Source organism: Ambystoma mexicanum, chromosome 6p (assembly GCF_040938575.1).
Source record: "Ambystoma mexicanum isolate Mex_15411 chromosome 6p, UKY_AmexF1_1, whole genome shotgun sequence".
Lineage (NCBI taxonomy): Eukaryota > Metazoa > Chordata > Amphibia > Caudata > Ambystomatidae > Ambystoma > Ambystoma mexicanum.
In genome coordinates, this window is record NC_090935.1 from 104,296,646 (window position 1) to 104,317,107 (window position 20,462).

Below are 20,462 nucleotides of genomic sequence, written 5' to 3' on the forward strand. Positions count from 1 at the left end.
CCACCTCTACTGGCCCTCTCTGGTCCTCTACTTGCTGCCACAGGCATGGCGGCCCTACACATTCTAGCGTAATGCCCAGGTATCCCACACCTGCCGCATGTTCGTGATTTGGCTGAGCATTCACCTCTGTGTGGGAGGTCATATCCACAGTAAGAGCACGACTGAGGGGCACCTGATGTCGTGGGTCCTTCTCCCCTCTTCGGTGTCCATCTGGCCTTCCCATGTGTGAAACTTCCGACTGCAAGTGCCTCCTCCTCATTCTTGGGATGCGTGGCTGCGTCCATTTTCGATCCTCTGGCCTTCGCCAGTTCATACGCTCTTCCCATGTCTAGGATTTGACGGAGAGTCAGCCCTGGTTCCCTCAGGACTTGCCTCCTGAGTTTTCCTGAGCAGCATCCTTGCAGCAATTGGTTACGGACCATTTCCTCTTCGTTGACCCACCTGCAGGAGCTTGCTAGGTGTCTCAAACGGGCTCAAAACTGGTCCAGTGACTCTTCGCTCTGTTGTTTTTCTGCCCCCATGACGAACCTGTCCAAGTCAACATTCGCTAAGGGTAGGAAGTGATCCCGAAGTGCTTGTTTGACAGCGTCATATGTCGCCACTGGAATGTCAAGGGAGTCATGTATTTTCTGGACTTCAGTGCCTGCGGAATACATCATGTTGGCGATCTTTGCCTCGTTCTCTGTCTACCCCGAGGCTCTGAACATCATTTCCAGTCTTTTGACCCATATGAGCCATTTTGGTCCATGTTTCGATGGGGGCCCCGTGGTATCAAATTCAGGCATGGGAGCCAGAGTGGTGCGCACTTTGTGTGGTATTGGGGCAACAGCGCCCTCATCATCTGTTTCTTCACCCATCACAATAGGTACTCACAGTATTTTCTTGGCAAGTTGATGTGTGATCCGGCTCCCAACTGTGGCAGAGTCTTCCTGCTGGCTCTTCTGCCACTTCCTGTGTCACAGCCCTGCACCAGCTGGGCTGTGGAGTGTCCAAAAATTGTTGCAGCTGCTTGCAACGGGCAGATGGCGCACAAGCACCCAAAACGGGCCGCAACCACTGCGTGTGTTGTAGTGAACGAGCACTTAAAATGGCCGCCGGCTGTTAGAGCGGGTCCGCGACTGTAGAGTTGTGTTCCGTTTTGCTGATGTCGTCGGAAACGGGAAGACAGCTCCGATCCCGCCTCGTCGCCAGTTTTGTGTGTTCGGGAGCCGGCCGTCGGCCGTTACACAAGCATACATCCACACGCACCCATGCATGCACAGAACACACCCCGGAGACGTGTGATGGCTCCGGTCTCCAGCGCGAACTGCCGGCCACCGCCTTTATTATTCAAACGCCCATGCGCGAGCTCCGTAGAGGCTTGCGCATGCGTACCTCGTGTACTCAGTACACAACACCTGTGAGGCATTCAGGATTTGCATGATTTTGCTGCGAGAAGCAATTCCGCCTTTGCCCTGATTTCTTCACCCATATCTCTGTCATAGCCCTGAGCAGCACCATTCCGCAGGAGGGCAGATTTCTGACAGGATGTGTTTCTGCTGCCAGTGGCATCCAGGGTTGGGATATCCGGAGAGCCGTGCTCGGCAGCAGAGCCCCATTCCCTGTGGCTCCCTTTTCCAAAGCTGGGAAGTCCGGGGCATGGAATGTTCACTTCACCAACCCGAGGCATCAATGGCCCCTGAACAAAAAACGTCAAGAAAGATATGCATCTGTCACGGATTGGCCAAAACAATGACAGCAACGCCCACCGTCACATGCCCATGCACAAAGCTCAGCAATGAGTAGCTCCTAATAACGACAGTCCAGCACGAGGCAGAGTTTAACTCCTTTTGCTTTCCCATCACTGTATTTTCTGGTCCCACTTGAACCTCGGCAGCAGAGCAAAACAAAAAATACGACATCATCCAAACAGCGGGGAGTTTTGGGTGCAAAACAATTATGAATACAAAAATGCTCCAGACTTAAATCCTAAAACTTACTCCACAGCTTTGCTATGTCCATGTTAATGCGTGCCTCCCCTCTTCCGGGTAAAGCACCTGCCCTGCTACTACAACGCGGACAGTGTTCGTAGCTGAAAAGAAACTTTGAGTGCCATCAAGCTCGGTGCTGAAGTATCTCCAAAACAGGATGGCGTGCAGTGGGTCCCCCTTTCAATGTTCACTCTGTGTTAATTATAGATTCTCAAGCTCGGTGTTCCTGAAAGAAAACACGTTAACAACAGATACGCACCGTAGGCGCAGGTCCCCTTTTGGGCAAAAATAAAACAGGCGTCGAGACATGTAAGCGCAACAGCTTCGCCCGCAGCCCCATCCCTGTGCAGCAGCTCTGGCTCCATGTGCCTCATTTTGGCTTACTGCACAAAAACCCAGACTCATTTAAAAGTGGAAAAGGTCGCTTTAATGTGACAGGCCAAAGCTTACAATCAAAACGCTTAACTGGCTCCATGGCCTAACAAACTAAAGAAATATTTTAACAACCAATTAAATTAATTAAACATTTTCATTTTCCCCCAACAATTAAATAATTAAATAACCCATTTCCTCCCTAATTATCCCTTGGACCCTACCGTCTCCTTGCCCCTTTTCCAGGCGTCCCGCTTTCTCCCAGGGGCCATGCCCCTCCAGGCTCAATACCTGTTCCCCCGGGGTGACCTGCTTGTGCAAACAGCGCCACCCCATCCTTTCCCGTGTCATTCCCCCATTGTGCTTCCCTCCCCCCACATCAAAAGGGGCCATGCCCCCGGCACCAGAAAAACCTTCCCCCGAGGAGTTCTTTCTGCCCCACTCCCCCTCCCCCAAATTTTTATTTTTATTTTTTTTTCCTACCTTCAACTTTTTACCCAGTCTCCCAGCCAAGAACCCAAGTCCGCCAGGTAGTGATTATTCCCATATACGGACAAGTGTACCCCATCCTCTCTAAAGATAAGGAGACCCTCATATGTTATTTCCTTATGGTCCATGACCTGCACTGCCACTGAGGCACAAAATTTTACCATTTATCTGTCCATGCCCTCCCTTCCTGGCCCGCTCTATTGCTCCCTCACTTCTCACTCCCCTCACACTCATCATGGCAACAACTTAGTCCATACCACCACCGCTTGAGGCCACATTTCCCGCACCCACACTAAGTCCCTCTTCATTTTCCTTAGCAGAGCCACCCCCGTATCTCTCACCAGGTCATTCTCCCCTGCACGCATAACAACACCTCTGGAACCCCAAGCATTCCCTCATCCCTGCCAATATAGGAAGCAGCTGATCCCACCGCAGGCCCCCCAACCCGTGCCATCTCACCACCACTTCTTTGTAACTGCACCCCAGTTGCCTTCCAAACACCCTTTTCTCCGCCTCTTTCCCAGCCCACTTAACAATTGAATGTCCAACAATCCAAACTTGCGCCAACTCCCCCTTCTTTCGCGCAGCATCTGAAAAAGAAATTACAAAATCACTGACAAGTCAAAAATATTTCAACAACAACAGTTGGCCCACAAAGTCCTACTCCACCTTTTCAACATTCCCCTTTATCAAACTCCCTGCGGTACCCCTTGTATTTCCCAGACCTCCAACGCCCCAATCTTTTCACCTTGTCTTCTGAAAAACCCAGCCTGGTACCCTCAGATGCTGCGCTCATCCTAAAGGAATGAGTCCCAAAATCCTCTGCCTTTTCTCCCACTGCCACCAGCGCCTTCCGCAATACCCCTAGCACCTGGGCCGCTGAAACCGGTGATCCATCCGCGTGCTGAAAAAAAAAAAAAACAAGCCTGTCTTACCCCCACAGCGCTCCTTCCACACCTTGCCTGCCTGAACTGGGCATAAGACCTTGCTCCCTCGACCCAGCCGAACCCAAGAGCCCCTTCCCTTCTGATCCATCTTAGACCTTTTAATCTTGATGTCTAAACCTTCTTCCTTAATTTGAACATCTTCCCATTGCAGTCCCCCAACCCCCCTTTTCCCCCGACCAACTCAGAAACCCTGAAAGCCCCAAAGAATAACCACGTAAAACAAGTCGCAAACAGTTCCCCTACAAGCAATAAACCATTTGTTCAACTTGTTGTGCCCAGTTTATTGCTTTACAGTCCTGCGTTGCCCCCCCTGCACCGGGGGCCCACGTGCACCCCCGTCCATGCAGGCCCTTTAGTTTATTACTCCTCTCGCCACTGCACCAGGGGCCAAACCTGCACCCCCGTCCATGCAGTCTCTTCCATATAACTAATCTTCAAGCTCCTTGCATCCATTACCACCTGTTTCCCACCTGCACCAGGGGCCCTAGTGCACCCCCGTCCATGCAGGCCCCTTTTCTGCCTTACTCCTCTCCACCGCTGCACCAGGGGCCAAACCTGCGCCCCCGTCCATGCAGTCCATTCCACATAAATTCCTCTTCCAGCACCTTGCTTCGTTGCTCCACTTTTTTTTCAGCTGCACCAGGGGCCCTAGTGCACCCCCGTCCATGCAGACCCATCTCATCACTTCCCCTTGCTGCACCAGAGGCGCTCCCGTACCTCCGTCCATGCAGCCTGAAGCCTACTCACCTTGTCGTGCGGCAAGCGTGAGGGCTTCACCACCGTCGTCCATGCCCTCCAAACGACAGCTACCTCCCCTTAACAATTTCCACCGTTACATCCCCCCTGCGGCACTCTCCTACCTATGCGTCTTCCTCCTCACCCTTCTCCTACCCCCTTTAAGTTGCTCCCAAAAACCTTTCATCAAACCTTGTGCCCCCCCCCTCCTTTTACGATAAACTGAGCCCGACCTACCAGCACATCCCAATTTACCTGGCATGCGGTCCTTCCCCCCCACCTACTTGCCCCGCTCCTCGCCCTGACCCACTGTCCCCTCCCTGAAAACAATCTGTAACCGGATGCCGACCCGCACACCTGCTGCACTCGTGTTTAAATTTGCACATCCACCTCGTGCAGCCTTCTTTATTGAACGCCCAACATGCTGTCGAGGGCTGTCCTCTGCCTCCTCCCCCCCCCTCATGGCCGGGGCGACCAAGAAAGGGCCGGAAAGGCACGGACAGCCCACTTGCTGTGTGCAATGTCGGGGCAGGCCTCGTTGGGGCCATCCATTGCAGCCAGAGATCCATGTCTATCTCCCTCCAGACCGCCTGACTGTCCTCTGCCATTCTCGCTCTGAATTCCTCATCATACCTTACCCAGGAAAAAACCCCAAAACTCGTGAAAGCCTTCCTTATTACATCCATATATTTAAGCAGTGCCACGCAGGCTCCGGGAATTTTTCGCAATACACACTGGCATAAATGATAAACGCCGACGTCCAATTCTCAATAGTCACCGGGACCCTTGGGCGTGAAGCCAGTTCCCTCCCTTCCTCCTTGGACCCCTCCTTTGCTCTCACTTCCCTATGGAGCAATTTAAAGACATCCACAAATTCCCCCCCCTGAATCTTCTCCCTGGTCGCTGCCATCAAGTGCGCCCCCAACGGTTTTGTTATCCCCATGTATGGCAATTTTTTCTCTTTTCCTTTCACTTCAACCTCCTTATCTTTTCCAGCTTGCACTTCGAGCACCAATGGCTCCCCACTTTGTCCATTTGGACCTCCACTGAGCAAATGCTCATTTCAACCCCTGCGGCTCCAATGGCCTGCACACCAACTTCTTTCCTTACACCTTGCAGTAGAGACCCTTCGTCCCCTGTCCCCCTTCTTGTGACCCCTCTCTGCCATGCAGATGACCATTCCCTTTCCCGCTCACCTCTTTCCACACCTGCCGCCTGTGGTCTGGCGTCCACACCGATGCTCCTCATCTCCTTTCTTAGAGGGCTCCTACATTGCGGATGCGAGCTCATGCCCGAGTTGAGTTGATGATCTTCTTGTGAGCCCGGGGTGTCCGCCCCGCCACTCTTTTGACGTCTTCTCGGCGGGGTTGTGGAAACCCTTGCCTGGTCCTCTTCTCTCGGGCGAGGCGTTCCGTCCTCCACCCTGGAATCCTCATTGCTAGGGGCTGTGCTGCACCCTCTAGGCTCTCCTTGCGCTGACCGAGGAGGGGCCGTACTGAAACCTACCTCCACCTGCCCAGCGGGGGCTGCGCAGCGCCCTCCGCCCTCACTCCTACCCGGGGGGGCCGTTCCGCGCCCCACTCTACCTTCCTCTATTGATGGGGACCTCTCCCTCCTTCTCCCACCTGCACTCTTCTGCAGGTATTTACCCCCTCTTCCCCTCTGCCCTGACACCCCCTTCCCTGCCCCCACTGTTGTTCCCTCGAGCCACCTCCTTTTGAGCATTTGCAGCTTCCCTAGGTCTATCATTCACTCCCTCCCTCACTGGCTCCCCACCCAAAATCCTTTCTCCCCCGGACGCCCTCCTGTCTATCTCCCTCCTCATCTTCCTGCCCCTGGATTCCCAAACCTCCCCTCTCCCTGCCGCGGGGGTGCAAGCCACCACTACCGCGAGAGCCCCATCAGCCGTAGCTCTACGCTGCAGACTGCCCCCACCTACCTCCCGTTCTCCCGTTACTTCCCCTACCGCCCCTTCCAATTGGGCCTTAGATGCTCTGCTAATAATTTCCAGGGCCTCCCTCAGAGCCCTAGCATCAACCAAACTCTTCTTGCTAGCTCCCTGTCCCACCTTTGTGCACCAATAATCTGGTTGTGCACTAAAAATATGCCCCCTGAAAATTAAGCTAGCTAAACTACGCCCCCGAGCCAAAACCTACCCCTGGACCTATACCCAAAATGCCAAAACTGCTATCTTTGAACAGCGTAAAATTAACACCTCATAAAAACCCACTGGTAATATGTAAACCAAAATAGTATATTTGTTTATTTATTTATATATATTTTTTTTATAAATTTTCCTATTTTACCCCCCTAAATACTGCCCCCTCTTAATGCCCTCGCCCTCAGAGACCCCCAATCCTGCTCTACAGTGCCCAGAAAAAACCCTACACCCACCAGACACAAGATCCACTTGAACACAATACCTCCCACACTGCCCCCTGGTGTATCACGAGATGCACCGCACTGTAACGCAATCAAGGAAAAATAGAGCTGCCCCTTTAATAGTAATAATTTGGCATTTATATAGTGCTACAAACCCTCAGGTATCTGAGCGCTGCTTATTATTACCCACGGTGCCGGATTCGAACCTGCGTTAGCAGGCTCTGCATTGATGTCAAAGCGAGCGCTCTACTCGCTGTGCCACTTGACGAGGCATGATCCCACTGACACTAGACAGCCCATGCGTCCTTAATCTTGTCTCTGTGCGAAAAAAAAAAAACCCGGGCCCTGGACACGGAGCTGCAGGCTGCCAATAACGTAAACAGCAAATGCCAATAAAACGCACTCTTAAAAGAGAAAACGCTCGCAGGCAACTTTCCCAAATCCCCCGAAGAGTGAATTGGCCAAGAATCCGTGTTCCTAACCCCAACGCTCTACACCACCCCCTCCTCCCAATTAGAAACGGTCGAAACGTTCGCTCTACAACCTGCAAACTAAAAAAGGAAAACCAACTGAACTACAGCGGCACCCGTAAACACCCCGCCAACAGCGCTTTCCTCCCCCCAGGTAAGAAAATGGAGGTACCTTATTTATGGTACCTCCGCTATAAAACACATTTTTTTTTAATTTTTTTTTTTTTATATAACTACCTACACAACAAACCTACACGCTAAGATGCCCTATTCCTCACCTCTACTGATAACCCCTTCAAAAAGCGCAACTGAGGGAAGGCTCGGGAGCAGGCGACAGGACTTCACAATCACCAAGTCCTAACCGTCGCCTGCCTCCCGAACCCAGTGTTGCCAACCTAGCGACTTTCTCACTATATTTAGCGAGAAAGTATGCCCCCCTAGCGACTTTTTCATCAAAAAGCGGCTAGCGAGAAATCTAGCTATTTTTTTCAATTGGTTTGGAGACTTGCTCATTTATGCAAGTTTCCAAACCAATTGAAAAAAGTGTGGTCATTCGCCCGTTTTGTAACGGGAGTAATGCAAAAACACACTGATAACATAAAAGGGAGGTGTTAAAAGGGGAGGGGGCCACAGTAAAACACACTGATAAGTTAAAAGGGAGGTGTTAAAAGGGGAGGGGGCCACAGTAAAAGCCATAAATCGCAGGGGGAAAGAGGAGGTAATTATGCAAATTAGGCAGTGACGTCATCTAGCTACTTCTGGCGACTTCTAGGGGAGCCAATAGCTACTTTCTTCACTGAGGAGTTGGCAACACTGCCCGAACCTTCCCTGAGCCCTTAAATACCCCCGGGAGGCGCTCTGCCCCCCACAGCCACTCGCTGGCCGTGTGCAGCGCCAAAAACTCCCCGGGGGGAAACGCGGGGCCCCCCTTCCGCTGCTTAAACATAGTCCGACAGGATTTCAACTTTATAAAAAAAAAGCCTTGGTTCATACAAATGAAAATCTAATGGGCATATAGTTAAATGCAGTCATTTTGCTTTTACTTAGGTAGCACGCAGAGCTCCCCGACAGCAGCAGACAACATATGTGGGCAAGAGGGTAAAGGCCCAGCTGGTGCGTCAGCCATTTCATTGTCAAGCGTTGGCAAACCGCCCCTGAACTCCCCTTTACAGTAGCAATGCTTTGGCAATGTTTTGGTGGTTACAACCAAAAGGATCTTACCAGCGTGATAACCAAGAATAAACACCTGGAATTGCAACTTGCCAAAATAACATCAAGATTGGGGGATGCCACAACGGGTCACCCTGGCTCACCCTGTGCTTACATCCCAATTCCCAAATTGTCCATTTAGCATTGTCCTGGCATTCATCCGCGTCCGATCCTTCTTTGCATATTTAATTATCGTGACCGTGACTTGACATTGCGAGCAGCAAGTGAAAAAGGTTCACTACTCTTTAATTTTTTTAATTTATTGTGTTCTAGCCGCAGATACGACTTTTCACAGTTACATTTAACAAACAGCGAAAAGAAACATTACGTTAATTCATTAATACAGAATTAAATAGATAAATAAATTCATTATATTCTTATGAAACCCAAGACTTGCAGTACTGTCAACACTTCAATGGGAAGGCATACTTCGTGCCCAGCTATTGGTTTCTCCCAAAAAGAGTCAGAGGCCAACCAATCCACTTTATCTACAAACCAACTGAGCAGCTTGATTCTTGTCTCCATGGACCCCCTGCAAACAATCATTATATGCTTCAACGACTGATATTTTGTGTTGACTGCATTTCACCCGTACAGAGTAGATTCAAGCAAAATCTTAAAAATTCCGACCTCTGTGTCTTAAATTTGGAAATCGTTTAAGATACATTTGTAAAAAGCCTCTTGGCTTGTCATAAATGGATAAGGATTTTGAGGGAACCAATCAAATCATTTCTGTTATAGTTTGAATCCAGTCCATTCGAGCCAGGGCCTCCTTGACCCCCACAGGGTTTACAATTAGATCTGTCAATAGCAATGAGACTGTAGTAGGGTGACCAGATTTTTCACACAAAAAACCCGGACAGGCGATAGACATAAAAGTCGGACTTTCATAAAAAATAAAAAAATACAGTCCTACTTCTATGTCTATGGCCTGTTGCGGGGGCTCGGAGGGGGTGTGCTCACATGCACAACCCTCTCATTGGAGGAAAGTGGACAGGGATGGGAAGGGTGAGGAAATGGGGCCGTGAAATGCTTTTCACGCCCACATTCGCGCAATTAGAGTTGCGCCGGGACCCGATGTTGGGATTTCGAAATCGAGTCCCGGCACAAACAGTGACCGTGGGCACCACCATTGCAAACCCCAGATGGGGTTTGCAAAATAAAAAAACTATCGGGACCCCGGGTTGGAGGGCAATTCCCCAGGACTGTCCCGGGAAAACCGTGACGCCTGGTCACCCTAGACAGTAGGAACATTATTTTTTTTTTTAACTCTTTTTATTGTTCAACAGTGGTCTCAACAGTTACAACATCGTACCCCATCAAGAAAACACAAATTGATAGGCAAAGAAAACATTTACATACAACATTATATGGATATTTCGTCATCTGAGAGCAACTCGCACAGATAGGTTCGGAAGGGGCCCCATATGTCTTTTGGTCGGCTTGCCCCCGGCAGAGTCAAAATAAATTGTTCCTCACATTCATTAATGTAAGTAAGTTCGCAGAGGAAAGTGGTCACATTTGGTGGCACAGGCATCTTCCAGGCCTGCAGGATGCATTTCTTAGCCACAGCACATGCGATATTAAATAGCCTCCTGGTTTTCTCCGAGCACTTGCCAATGTCTCCAAATAAATATTTCTGGGGGGGTCAGCTGTGGGGGTATCTGTGTAATTTCAGTCAATATTTCGGCCACCTCTCCCCAGAACTTCAGGAGAGCCGGGCACTTCCAGTACATGTGAAAGGAGTCTGCATGTAGGGCCCCACACTTGGGGCATTCCCTCCCATGTTCCGCAACAAATTTTGTCATTTTAGCTAGCGTATAGTGTAACCTATTTAGAAGTTTAAATTGTATCAGACGTAAGCCTGCATTCAATGAAACCTTTTTTGTTAGTGAACAGTATCTACTCCATTTGTCCTCTGGGATAGGCATTTGCAAGTCTATCTCCCACTTGTCCTTGACCCGGTTCACCGAGGGGGTGTGGGCCTGTACTGCCCCATACAGTTTAGAAATGCCCAGCCCAGCCTTCATTGTGATGAGTTGTGTACAGGGGTGTTGAGGGGGCTCATCTGGCAACATTGGCCATCTTTTCTGAAATGCGGCCCTTACTACGTAGTATTGTAGTATTTTGAGTGGCCCACCACCCATCGCTCTATTAAATTCCTCTCTGGTAGCAAATTTACCATCTATAAACATATCGCCTACCTTCATTTCCATGTGTGGGTACCAGCTCTTCTGAATACTCAGGTCTGACATACGGGGGATGCCCGGAAAATTCCACAAGGGGACTTCTGGGTAGTATGGTATTTCCAAATTCAGTCGTTTAAATAATGCTCCCCAGGCCCCGACCGTGAAGCTAACTGGATCGTAATCACAGGTGTCTTTATGGCGTGAATTAAATAGGACCAACTTAATGTCCGCGGGGGATATAGTTTGTGCTTCCACCCAGTTGTGCGGTATAACCCCAGGTTCCTCGTACCAATATTTTGAAACTGTGCCTGTGCGACCAGGTAATAGAGCTCAAAGTCTGGAGCCGCTATTCCTCCGGTGTCGTAGGGCTCTGTCATTTTCTCCCACCCTATTCTGGCTGCCTTCCCATTCCATATGAAGGTTACTACCAGCGACCGTAGTCTTGAAAAAAAGTCTCTACCCGGCCATATGGGTATATTCAGGGCTTTAAGTGGGCCAGGGCCTGCCGGGCCCAGGCCGTCTCCGAAATCTCGTTTTGAAGCGGGGCCCTGCCGGGGCCCACTAATCTGCCCTGGCAGCCCCGGACACTACACGAAAAGGCTTTTTTTTCTAAAGCCTGAATCTCTCGCGCATAAGCAAAAGCTTTAGGCTTCAGAAAAAAATGCCACAGTGGTGGAGCTGCACCTGCGAGGCATCCCTTTAAGCAAGAGATGCCCGTGGGCCGGCGCCACCATTATGGAGAAAACGTGAGGCCGCTGGAAGCAGAGGCCTTGTTGTCTAAATCCTGAAGCTCCCGCGCATTCGCAGGAGTTTCAGTCTTCAGGAAACGAAACGGCCTCTGCTGCCAGTGGCCTCACCCTTTCAGCCTTAATGGTGACGCTGCCCCTCCCCAGCTGGCGAGGGGTAGCACCACCATTAACGCTGACCCAGCTGGCGAGGGGCAGCACCACCATTAACGCTGAATAAGCGAGGCGCTGTCCCCTGCCAGGCAAGCCTTTAGAAAATAAAGGCAGAGATCAGCACCCTCTCCCCTATGGGGAGAGGGTGCTGATCTCTACAAAAGGCTGCCTGGCAGGAGCGCCAGTAGCCCATTGAGCCGGGGCTAGTCAAGCGGGCGTGGCCTAACGGCCCAGCAGGTGACTCCCCGTCGTTAGGCCACGCCCCCTTGATGAGCCCCGGCTCATTTTGTAGTGCCACTTAAGGCACTGGGTATATTTACAAAAAAATATAGCAACTTGGGGTGAGCTATCATTTTAAGTACGGCTATCCTGCCGTATAGGGATATAGGGAGGTTTCTCCAAATCTGTAGCTTGGTGCCCAATGTTTGCAACGCCTTCTCGTGGTTGTCCGCGTACAGGGTTTGCCTGGTCCTTGAAACTAACACCCCGAGATATCTAATACATTGGTCCGACCATTTAAGGCCGCAGGTGTTCACAGGCCATTTAGTGTGAGGTGTGAGCGGGAATATTTCCGATTTGGTTATATTGATAACGTATCCTGAATAATCCGCAAAATCATGTATGTCAGTCATAATGGGTGCTATGTTTACTTCTGGTTTGCGGTCGTAGAGTAACGTATCGTCCGCATAAAGTGATATTAGCTGGATAGAGCCTTTCATGTTGATCCCCTTGTCCCTGTGTCTCAGCCGAACCGCAGCTGCCATTGGCTCAATAGTTAGGGCAAACAAGATGGGCGAGAAGGGACAACCCTGCCGCGTTCCCCTACCCAGTTGGAACATCTCAGAGATGGTTCTATTCGTGCAGACTTTGGCGCCCGGAGCACTATAGAGCAGTCCTACAAATCTGATAAACGCCGGCCCCACTCCAAATGCTTCCAAAACCGTGAAAAGGTAGACCCATGATACAGAATCGAACGCCTTTTCGGCGTCAAGGGCTACAGCTGCTGCGCTTCTGCTCGGGTCAATCTGTGCTATTATACTAAATAGTCTGCGGAGGTTCAGTGCGGTGAACCTCTGGGGGATGAAACCGTTCTGATCGGGATGGACTAGAGTGGAGACCATGGGCAACATTCGATTAGCCAGTACTTTAGCAAAAATGTTGGCATCTGCATTGATGAGCGAAAGGGGCCTGTATGATGACATATCGCTAGGAGGCCGTCGGGGCTTGGGGAGCACAGAGATGATGGCTTCCCTCATCGTCGTGGGTAATATGCCTCCCTCTAGCGCTTCCTCCCAGGTTTCCAACATTATGGGGACCAGTTCTGTGCGGAACTCCTTATAGAATTCAGCCCCCAACCCGTCAGAGCCCGGAGCTTTGCGCGACGCTAGCCCCATGATTGCCTCACTCATTTCTTCTGCAGTGACCGGCTGATCTAGTGCCATTTTACTCTCAAGTGAAAGTTTAGGGAGCCCTAGCGATGCCAGGTATGTTCTAATCTCAGTAGTCGTCTTCCTATTCTTATTTGAATACAGCGTCTGATAAAATTTGGCAAATTCTCCATTTATCCCCTCTTCACTCGTCAGCACCTCGCCAGCAGCGTTTTGTATGCTAGTGATAGGGTATGGCTGCCTCTCATTTTTAATCAAGTTAGCCATTGTTCTGCCCGCCTTATTACTTTCACTGTATCTGCGTGCTCTGGCAGGGGCCGCTATATATTGTATTTCTCTAGCAGCCAGCTCATTAAAGGTCTGGATATGTTTATTAATCTTGGCCAGAACGGCCTTCTCGTGTGTATGGCTATACCTCCCCTCAAGGCTGTTCAAGGTATTTTCTACCCCCTCTAGCTCCCTCCTCACTCCCTTCAGGAGTCAAGTGGATTTGGAGATAATTGCCCCCCTAGCCCAGACCTTAAATGTTTCCCATACCGTAGAGACCCGTGCAACCGACCCAATGTTATTTTTGAAAAACTCAGTTATTTCTTCCCGTAGTGTCTCTGCCACCCCGGGTTACCAAGTATCCCACCCGGCATGCGCCATCATCTGGCAGATCTAGGAGCATCTCTTATCCTAAGCTCCAGTGTAACAGAGGAATGGTCGGACAGTGTGCGGCACAGGATTTCGAAGCTGTGCAGTGCCTCGGAGAGGTTCTGGGATAAAAAAAATAGTCTATTCGTGATTCACTGTCGTGCACGGATGAGTAGTGGGTGTAATGTCTACCGTCTGGGTGTAATGTGCACCACGCATCTATTAATGCCATTTGTGGAAGGAGTTGTCCCAGTGTTAGTGCAATTTTGGTCTGTGTCCTCGCTTTCGTGCTGGATCTATCCAATCCCGGGTTCAGGGCCGTATTGAAGTCCCCCCACCCCCCATATTATGGAGGAAGCATCTAGTTTATTGAGGGTCTCATATATGCTTAAATAAAAATCTGGATCATCTATGTTGGGACCATACGTATTAACCAGAGTAGTTTGCTTACCCGCTAACTTTCCCCACACAAGAACAAACCTCCCCATCGCATCCACCTTGTGCCCCTCCGCCCGGAATCTTATTGAGGGATGAATAAGAGTGATGACCCCTCGGGACTGGGACGAATAGTTTGTATAATATCGTGTCTTACCCCATTTGGGCATTATATTCATATTTACTGCGCCCATGGCATGGGTCTCCTGTAACATCATTATCTGGGGGCAATGTCTAGAAACATAGTTATTGACCTTCCTGGCCTTTATCAGGTTATTTAAACCTCTAACATTCCAGGACAGCAGAGTTATTCGCAGTCCCCCCGTGGTATCATTCCCATGTGTAATAATACTTGCCATATCATCATCCTATTCCAGTATTCACACGGCGGGGGCAGCAACCACAACTGCGAGACCACTTAACCTTTAAACCAAGCTTAACAACAAAACAACTTATCCCCCCCTTTCATCCACAGCTTAACGCAGCCAACCGATGTCCCGTACCCAGCCCCCCCACCCGCATCATCTCCCCAAACTCGACGATGCAACCCATGAACACTCATAACTTGCCCGAAGGGCTTTCCTGTTGAGTTGGTGGACATTTCCAAAGGGGCAACCACTGTCGACACTTGGCTGCCCACGTCAGAGGCCCCAGGCCCGGTAATTAGGGCGATCCTTTCAGTCCAGTCGTGTCGACTTATAGAAAGGACGGTGACCAAAATATCATGGCGGGGATGGTGTGGTTTCATCCATTTGTCAGATCTCTTCAGTCTTCCCCAGGATTGGGTCTCGCATTTTGATCCACATTGCGGTCTCTAGAGGGGCAACGGAATGGAGGCCTCCACGTATACAATAGCTTCAGCAGGGTTCTCGAAGAAATGGGCCCTCCCTCCATGTTGGATTCTAATTTTTGCGGGAACATTAATGCGTATGGGACACCACGGAGCCGTAGCTGTCTTTTGACCGTCTCATATGACCTGCGTTGTGATTGTATGTTCGCAGAGAAATCTGATATGGATTCTATTCTCCTCGTATTTTAGCGTACCTTTTCCTCTGGACAGTCGAAGTATTGTATCCCTGTCCCGATAGTTGAGGAGCTGGGATGGAGCGCCCGGCTTTGGAGGTGATGCAAGGGTACGGTTTGCTCTTTCCACAAGGAAGTGGTCCGAAAGGGATCCTGTCCCCAGCACAGACTTTAGCAATTCCTCCACTTGCCTTTCCATGGAGCCCCTGCCAAACGTTTCCGAAACCTCAACTATCCGAATGTTGTTTCTGCGGGACCTCGATTCGAGATCCTCGCACTTATTCAGAGTTTTGCGTAGCTCGGATTGAAGTAAAGCAATGCCGCGGTCATGTTGTGTGAGTACATCCTCGTTGGAGCTTATTCTGTTCTCTGCCTCCGTGATGCGTGAGCTTTCCTTTTCCACTCTCGCCTTTAGGGAACCAATTGTAGCCACTATGTCGTCCAACTTGACGTTAACGGCCAGGAACCCATTCTGCACGATTGTTGCCAGGCGGCCCAAAAGGTCCGTGTCTCGGTTTTCGGAAGCTTGTGCCACCGCCCCCCCCTCTATCGCCTGCGGTTGGGAGCTGGCAAAGGTATCCATAGGGCTGGTATTTCTCGCCCCTGCCGCCTTCTTCTCGGTGCGGCCCATCAGTTAGTGCCACTGGTGTATGGTGAGTTGCGTTTTCCAACGCATATATAATAGGCCCCCCAGAGATTAGAGTTTTAACGCCAGCAGTCGTGCGAGCGGGCGGTGTAGCAGTCTTAGCCCTGTCTGCCAGCAAGGATCTCGTCGCAGCCCAAATGAGGGATTGAGGCTTGGCGTGGCCAAGGTGTATACTCCAGTCTTCAGGTCGTTATTATTAAGCTCTCGCCCGGATCTCTCACCGCGACAGCGGCGCACGAGCCGGGCCTCCGCTTCAATGGGGGAGTGTGTCGCTGCAAAGCCTTCGACCGGAACTTGCCCTCCTGGTCCGATGCGGTGGCAGCAATGTAAGGCGTTACAGTCCCTTAGCCGCGCCCTGGTGTGGACGCGTGGCCCATCCCCCACTCGGCCGGCTAGCGGTTACAAGCACCAGGCTCACGTAGATGTTGTGTGGAGCCCTTGGGCGGCCGCGTTGCAGCCTGGCAGTCGCCGCAGCTTCACATCCGGATATCTCTGCTGTTCCGGGGCCGCCGTATTTTATGGTCAACCATCAACCAACTTGGAGCTGGAAGGATGAATTTGTTGCAAGGATTTTGAACGAGCCGGAGCCCTCCATCTAGGCGGCCATCTTGAACGTGCGCAACAGCACCCCTCGACTGTAGGAACATTTTGATAACATATTTCCGAACTAAACTGGATTAGACCCCTTTTATTAACTCTGACCCAATATCTTCATAAAGAGAGGTCTTCTGGGACACCACTATCCATCTATATACTTAAATGGTTTTCCAATTAATATACATCAGTAGAAATTGTAGCCCCAGTTCAGACCTCAGGCTTGCCATTGGGAGCTCTATGGAAGACTCAAAACCTTGCTCCATATATTCCCCTCTATTCTAGTCCAATTCATTACTTGGGAATGAGATTTTATGTTAATTCCATAAAATAGTGAAGGACCTACCCCTTGGTTTTATAAAATGTTACCAAGGGAACTAATGAAAATGTACAATAGGTATTGCTTAGCTTTTTCATTTGGCAAGCAAACTACTAATTTATTCTCTTGTTCTAACTCAAGCTGAACATGCATAGGATGAGAGGTCAATGTAAAGCCTAAGTATGCGACTTCTTTTGCCAATGAACCAAATGATGCAGTAAGGTCCATTTAAAATTTGGAGTAGACTTCATAGGCCTCTTAAAAGTTATGATGTTTGAGTTTGCAGGATTTATTTGTAGATCATTCTTTAAGGCATAAGCACCAAGAGCACCCAGGAAGCGTTGTAGTCAAGGAGGACTATGTCATCCGCGTAGGCAATCCAATTTATGGACTGAAAGCCAATCTTAGGACTGCCTAGTGAATGGAGTTCTAATGTTTCTGCTAGGTCTGCGAGATAAAGGTTAAAGAAGCAAGGGGCAATGATACACCCCTGCCTCACCCCTCTCTCAGTTGAAACCAGAGCGGACAAATGGCCCAGAGCATTCAGTCTATCTTAGAGATTGGAATCTTAGTGTAAACTCATGATTATTGCTAACAACGATTTTGGCAGACCCCAAGCTTCCAACTTTGACCAAATACATTCCCTGTTTATTGTACCAAAAGCCTTGGAGAGATCTATCTAGGCACCATACAATATGGGATTGCCCTTCACCCAAGACTTCTCACAGACAATACTCTTAGGCCATTGAGAGAGGTGGAAAGCCCATTCTGAAACCTATTTGGCGCTTTGATATTATATTTGTATCTACTGCCCAGGATTCCAACTCCCTCCATACAACCCCAGCAAAAAATGTGCTAACAGCATCCAGGAGGGCCCTTCTTATAGATAGGGATAACGACGACAGATTTCCAAGACTCTGGGAAACACCTGATCCTCAAGACTTCACTAAAAAGAGCTTGCAAGGTATTAGACCAGTTCTAAAATTGATTGAAGTATGGAATTAGGCAAACCGTTCACTCCAGCAGCCCTGGAAGATGAGAAAATTAAGTCTGATATGACCCCCAGCTCAGGTACAGCCTCTAAGCTGTATTTGAATTCAGGTTAAGTACCGATGTTGAGGGTCTTGTATATAAGGCGAAAAAATAGTTGCGGCAAGTTGCTTCCAAAACAACATTGCTTTGGAAGCGGCTTTGTGAGTCCTGGGGACGATTAACCAGAGACCAAAAATTACATGAGTTGTTATCGCCAATGCTCCCAACATTAATTCCCCATCCTGCTGGTGGCGTAAATACCTGTGGGACCGAGACCAGTTTCTAAAATGATTACGCAAGTTCCTCAATTCAAATTGATTAACTTGCTGTATTACAGTCATATAGTTTAAGCCCAGAATTGCCTTCCTCAAGGCTCTTTTCTTGAGCCATGTTTTCTCATCAAAAGAATGCTTATGGATTTGGAGCTTAATAAGACCATAGGTTCCTGGCGGGTACAGCTCCCACAGAAAATCCAAAGAGTTAGTTGGATCAAATGCCCTGATTCAGTTAAGTATTGACAGCTTTTTGTACGTTTCTTTTAAAAAGAAATGTTTTTATTGTTGCATTTATTGTTTACAAGAAACCTTAAACAACACAAAACAACATAAAAAATACAATCTGGTTACAATTCATAGCAAATAAACATAAAATCATACATTAGTGTTCAGTTGATCTAAAATGATATTCAAGAAGTTATTCAAAGCTACAATTAATGAAACATACACCAAAACAAATTCATAGATGCTTCAGAATTGGCACCATGTTTGCCCTTAAAATAGGATGACCTAGTAGTAACAAAGTGCAGACATGCAGTGACCCAATGTTTCAAAGTTTCTGTTGTATCCATATTTCCACAAAATCTACAGTATAAAAGATTACCGCTTAGATGTGAGTCTTTCCAGTGCTTTGTTTTTTCCCTCTAGTGGAACTGATTTAACCTAAAGCACATATAAGATGGCACGTATCTTGTCACAAGGAAAACGTTACAAATACTGTGGACTACATTCTCTTGCATGGATGAAGTGTGAATATTCCTTGTATGTAACATATGCCGATGCTGTCAACTGTCTCAGCCCAGTCAGACCTAAACAAACACCTTTTTACGACTCCTGATCACTGTATTAAGTCGAGCTCAGACATCCCAATTGAAAGTAATATGCCTTGCATCCTCAATCTAAAGGAATTGACTGAGACGATTGATTTGTCCTTCATAACTTTGTTTATATCCTCATATAGTGAGTTCTCAAGAGGATCAAGGATTTTCTTGTATGTCGCAAGTTGTTTCCACACACAACGAGCCTTCAGAGAGGACAGGCATAATTCATGTCTGATTACTGCGTTTGGGATAGCCAAGGATAGACACAAAGCCTCCTTCCGCAACTTGCCTTGCATGGTATTAAGCAAGTTCCCCATATTGTAAAGACACATATCTAGACCATAAAGGAGCACCGGTTCTATCTTAGCCAGATTGAAATGGTAGTTTGGTAAGATAAAAAATGTACACAGTCTAGACAGCAAACATTTCATTTGGGGAGCCAATTGTCTCACTTTAGCATAGAGAGTAGTCTTCCATGCGTCCACTGTATCCTTATTGATGAGGTTATAGCCCAAATAAGTCACTGAGAGTACCTGTTCCACTGTTTCAGGACCCATCGCCCAGTGTCTACCCTTCAATTTGGTGCCCTTAGAAAAAACGATCACCTTGCATTTTGATGCATTTGGAGAAAGGTTGTTGGCTAATGCATATCCAAGGAAAAGATTCATCTTGCATTGGAGGCCCCTAGCCATTCTATCAAAAAGTATGAAGTCATCGGCAAAGGCTAACCAGTCCAGCTTAAGACTGCCCAGCCGAGCCGATGAGATAGAGGCCCCTGCCACAGGCCTTCTGTATCGCTTACATATGATTAATTAAGATCGGGGTCAATGTACATCCCTGTTTGAGACCCACATACGATTTAACCGCCTCAACAGCAATCCCTCTTTTGTCAGACGTACTTGTAATGTAATATCTGTATGAAGAACAGCAAGTAGTTGTACCATCTTTCGGGGGACATTCATACACAATAGTTTTGACCACACCGTAGATCTAACCACTCAGTCGAAAGAGCTGGACATATCCAGAGAGGCCAGGTATACTTCCCCAACTTCAGCATGGTGGATGTTGTAACGTATATGGGCAATGGTGGTAGCATTAAGGGGGGTGCCCAATTCCTGCCTAAATCCTACCTGAAATCTGCTCGGAAGGTTGGACTGTTTAATCAACTGATTGAGGTCCCTCAGAAGCAGTATGGCAAAGAGTTTGCTAGTAGCATCAAAGATTATGATCAGCCTATATTTGTTAGGGTCCTGAGCATCACCATTTAAAAAAATAGGGATAATGATTGATTGGGCCCAGGAGACAGGAATGACGTGGGTCAGATAAATTTGATCGAACATGGGTTTCAGAAGCCCTGACCAGATCTGCGGAGCATCTTTCAGAACAAACTGAGTTATTCCGTCAGAGGACCCGGAGCACGATATGGCTTAACTCTACCAATGGCCCACATTATATCGGCTACAACCCAAGCATTGTTCCTGCACTGACCGGGCCCAGATCTGACTCATGGGTATCTTTATAGCTATCTGGCAATGAATATTTCTTCACATTAAAATCAACCCAGGATTGTTCCTCTATGGGGGAATCACTACCCTGCCCCTTTAGGCCCAGGGTGCAATTGATGGTGGCCC

At 48.8% G+C, this 20,462-nt stretch overlaps 1 protein-coding gene across 1 annotated transcript in view; it reads right to left on the reverse strand.

Moving 5' to 3' along the window:
- Positions 1 to 20,462, reverse strand: part of LOC138511247 (receptor-type tyrosine-protein phosphatase kappa-like) — a 1,445,374-nt gene that overhangs the window by 184,570 nt on the left and 1,240,342 nt on the right. The gene's annotated exons all lie outside the window — the stretch shown is intronic.